Source organism: Littorina saxatilis, linkage group LG4, assembly GCF_037325665.1.
Source record: "Littorina saxatilis isolate snail1 linkage group LG4, US_GU_Lsax_2.0, whole genome shotgun sequence".
Lineage (NCBI taxonomy): Eukaryota > Metazoa > Mollusca > Gastropoda > Littorinimorpha > Littorinidae > Littorina > Littorina saxatilis.
In genome coordinates this window covers 4540407-4545406 of record NC_090248.1, presented here as the reverse complement: position 1 = coordinate 4545406, position 5000 = coordinate 4540407, and the positions used below count along the sequence as shown (strand labels likewise).

At 38.8% G+C, this 5000-nt stretch overlaps 1 protein-coding gene across 1 annotated transcript in view; it reads left to right on the top strand.

Annotated features, from left to right (window-relative positions):
• The window catches only part of LOC138963815 (scavenger receptor class F member 1-like), a 66916-nt gene that overhangs the window by 39548 nt on the left and 22368 nt on the right, over nucleotides 1-5000 (top strand). The window lies entirely within an intron of this gene.

The following is a 5000-nucleotide window of genomic DNA, read 5'->3' as shown; positions in this document are numbered from 1 at the left end:
CGCATCAAAAGTGTACTAAATACATTACACAATGTTCTATTGTAACGTTGGTAATCCCTCGCGAGTTTCTTTGTTTAGTGGGGCACTGAGGAAGTCTCGGCAAGCCTCGACCCCCGTAAGTGCCCCACTAAACAAAGAGAGTCTCTCGGGGTTCCCATAGAGAGTTTATAAATAGAACATCGTGTAATCTCTGTACAGTGGTGTCCTTGCTTTGCAGAAATAAGATAGAGTGTACTGCACAGAGAGTCATGCAGGCAGAACGTGGCGAGAAAGAAGGGGAGTATGCGAAGCAAAACATGGTGTGCACGGGCATATCTTCTACCTGCCTCGTTTTACAGCATCTATCAGAAACACAATATGATTCCTTTTCTGTTGTTGTTGTTGTTGTTGTTGTTGTTGTTGTTGTTGTTGTTGTTGTTGTTGTTGTTCTTTCTTCTCCTTCTTCTTCTTCTTCTTCTTCTTCTTCTTCTTCTTCTTCTTCTTTTTCTTCTTCTTCTTCTTCTTCTTCTTCTTCTTCTTCTTCTTCTTCTTCTTCTTCTTCTTCTTCTTCTTCTTCTTCTTCCTTCTTGTTAATGTTATTCATTTATTTTTTATTTATTCATTTATGTATCTATGTTATGCTTTTTTTATTCATTAATTTGTGTATTAATTATTCATGTATTCACTTACAGTGACAGAGAGACAAAAAGAGAGAGAGAGAGAGAGAGAGAGAGAGAGAGAGAGAGAGAGAGAGAGAGAGAGAGAGAGAGAGAGAGAGAGAGAGAGAGAGAGAATGAACAAACAATGTTTTATAATATATATACGATGCAGGTTTACGGTTGAATGGAAAGAACAGAAACATATTGCCGTAAAAGAAGAATAAGAATAAGAATAAGAATAAGAATACTTTATTATCTCATAGAGAAATTCAGGCGTGGTACATAACAATAATACAAACAGGACATTGTTTTTACATAAGACATATAGCACTATATAACAGGGCAGGTTATAAACACACCTCCCACATACCTTTCTGGCCATTCCTTGCATTGTGCTTACGCATTCAGTCATGAACACATCCATGTCTCACTTACACATCGCACACATGGACATTCTTATACGCTCAACTTACCCATTCACACATGGACATTCGACCACGCTCCACTTACACATTCTTATACGCTCCACTTACACATTCACACATGGGCATTCTTATATGGTCCACTTACACATTCCCACATGGACATTCGACTACGCCCACTTACACATTCCCACATGGACATCTTTAAAGCACTGCGCTTACATATTCTCGCACACCTACGCGTATAACGGACTATGGCTAAACATCATTGCAAAAAATCATAGCATACAATATATCACAGACAAAAATACGGACGTATAGGGAATAGGACGTCAACAAGATGAGTGTCAGTTTGACATTTTGAAAGCTTTCCTCTTTACTTAAGGACAATCGTATTAAAGTTGAACAAGCACTGGTGGAAAGGCGAGTGTTATATAAGACGCTTTGAATGATATTAAGTTCTGAATGCATGTATTAAAGCTTATTCCCCCCTCTGCTTCCTTACCTCTGTAAACTTGTAGAGCTAGTTATTTTTCGATAATGACCCAGCAACCAAACAAATAACGAGCCAGCAACAGCCTGAATCCTCGATAGTGCAATGGGTTGAGAAGCTGTTCTGTTTCGGTACTACTTTTGCGACTGAAAAGTTCCAAACGCTCTAATGTACGAAGTATACATTTCTGGAGCAAACAATACAAACATACCGCATTTAAATTAACAACTACAGGCCTGAACACATGAATCTCCATATAAAATCCATGAGTTCGGTTGTTTTCTGAATCTAGATCTGACGTGCACAAACCGTTCATCACAAGCAAATTCCCAAGGCAAGTAACTCATACTCTAGCCGACAAGAGTAGTTCCCCTTCTTTTAACGCAGTTTCTTCGACAACACTGACTGCAATCCGACGGTCAGTTTTCAACAATATTTCATTTTATAAACAGATCACACGCAACCAAATGCACACATCTCATCAATTTAAACAACATAAAGCGGTTTCATACACTATTTTCCCCAGAAAACTGAACTTCATACAGTAATTAACGTTGGAACACGGGTGCAAAAGTTCGTCTGCTAGTCCCATTTGACGAAAGAACATTATCTTTAGCGATACTAAAACATAAACAGAACACACAATATCTGCCTTTACCGCCACAGCAGAATAACAGCTTATCTGTGTACTTGATTTTAGTCTAAAACAGGGAAACTGACAAGAAGTGTTAACAGAATGGAATGATTTGCACGGAACTATACAACCGCGCATTAATCGATCGCCTGCGCAGGTTGACTGGTTGAGTGATTCGGATTCGATCAAACTTTCGCACAAAAACTCCTGTTTTCTTTGAATAACTGAAGAAAGGGGGAATAAAGAGGTTACACACCTCGTCTCAGTGATTATTAAAAATAATGGTCTCAGTTCGCGGTCATGAAAAAGCTCGCTGAAGCTCGCATTTTTCATGATCCGCTAACTTCGACCATTATTTTTAATAATCACTGAGACTCGGCATGTAACCTCTACTAACTGCATGAGAGCTGAATGGAGCAAACCCTGAAAGGGTGACATATATCTGACTATGATTCAAACCAGGAAAGAAACTATTTTAGTTTTGAAGGTTGGCAGAACAGTGGGGTAGGGGAGGGCGGAAGGGGGTGGGGGTATTGGGGTTCACTATATGTGCTGCTTTGAATCACGGTATGCTTTTCATGCAGTCATGGTGCCAGTTGTGTAGCTGCATGCACTAAACCTCTGTTGATATGTGTATGAGTCTATGTAAAAGTACGCTCTTGTATTTCATGAAGAGTGATAATGGGCACAAACATGAGACAAGAGTTGTACTTTTAAATACTGGATACTTTGCTTAAAATAAGCATTATATGCTTGAGTTAGTAATCGTAAAATCCATGCATTGTTTCTTGTCATGATACAAATTGAATAAAGTTTTGTTTAAACCAAATACTGGATAACATTGTTCTATTATTTGTTTGGTGTTTTGAGGCATGGATTTACTACAACCCCAAAACACGAACTCCCACATTCACCCACCCCTTCCATCCTCACCCCCTCCTTCCACCTTCCCCACGAAAGTTTAGACCAGACCTTGGGACTTGCGCATACAGAATACACGTAACGCTCTTGTGCACAAACATGAGCTCCCGATGTGCAAACATTTCTTAATAATGTTTATGTGCTTAACACAATACACAAAAACCTTTTGACTGTGGCTGGCGATTCGCCTGCTTGGTTTTGCTTGGAGTGTCGATGCATAGGGCCTACTGAAAAGTGGAAAGAGTTTAAAATAATTTAAGAAAAAAAAACGCTTTTAATAATAATAATAATAATAATAATAATAATAATAATAATAATAATAATAATAATAATAATAATAATAATAATAATAATAAATGAGCATTTATATAGATCAACATCATAACTTTACAATTATGCTCTTTGCGCTTGACACATTGTATAAATGCTTTGCTTTTGTCACAAAAAGCCACTTCACATTAATGCCGCTGCTATTTTTGATCAATCTTTTCACCCAAATGTTGTTGCAATGCAAACGGCTCTGTAGTCCTGTATAACTTTCTTGTCGGGCGCGTAGGCAGATCCGTAGAAGTGGTCTACTCAGTGGCCAAGGTCTTGACAAATATAATAGCGGCTTTACGCATATGCACAGAGCGTACGAACAACGTAACTTTAAAACAGAAGGGTCATGACGCGTGCGAAGTGTGCAACATTCGGCGTAACGCTACGACAGCAGCTGCTCCCTTGTCGTAAGTCGTTAAGTTGTATACGCATGTCGAAGAAACAAGAGTATTGACACCGTTTTCTTAATAGTATTTAACGCTGTTGTTAAAACTAAGTACCCTGAACAATTAACCTCTATGCTTTGAAGTCAAAGTCACAGCGCCCGCATACAAGAAATACACACACAATCGTTTCGTGTTTAAATGTCGATTCCTTCTGTTAACTTTATGTTCATGTTGAGTGGTCATAACTGCATACAGGGATGTTCACGGAGAGAGATAAGTTAGGACACTGAGCTTATATTTTATGTTTTTAACATACGAATAAATAAATAAACATAATTGTCAATGCCCGAAAATGTCTGCTTTCCGTCATGATGTTGGCCATGTAAGACCGCAACACGACAAAAAGGGAAAACGGGTTTTCCCGTTTTGGACCCAAACTAAGTTACGCATTTGCGGAGCTACAAATTGCGTAACCTATTAGAACTTCATCCGTAACCTCTTTCATTTGCAAAATCGACATTACGTGGAAACAAAAAAAGACTGGATTTTAAACGCTTGTAAAAAGATTGTGTTGGTACACTAATCAATACGGCATAACCTGCAACTTGCTTTTACCTTCCACAAAGAACAGCAGTGCAAATGTTTCTGACACAAAGAACAGCAGTGCAAATGTTACTGACACAATAGGTGTGAGTAATGCAGTGTCAAACATTGACTAAAATGTGTCGATTTTATTTATTTTATTTTATCTTATTTTCAAAGTTGCTTCTAATTTCACATTAAATGAAGCATTATCTCAAAGCTATTATTTCAATTGTGTCTGTCATGAGTTTTCTCGTAAAGCTTTTTCCGTCACTACATACGCTGAGTTGTGTCTTCTGTTTAAATATGGTAAGAGTCAGCATTTGAAAGCAAAAGACCATCTGATTAATATTCAATTCTGAGGTCAGTGTGCCTGAGTGATCTCAGATTTGAATGAATATTTGACGGGCGCAGTGGCGTAGTGATAGGACATCGGCCTACTATTCGGAAGGTCGTGAGTTCAAATCCCGGCCGCTGCCGCCTGGAGTGTTGAGGGTGGAGATTGTTCCGATCTCCCAGGTCAACTTATGTGCAGATCTGCTAGTGCCTAATCTCCCTTCGTATGTACACGCAAGCACAAGGCCAAGTGCGCAGGGAAAAAAA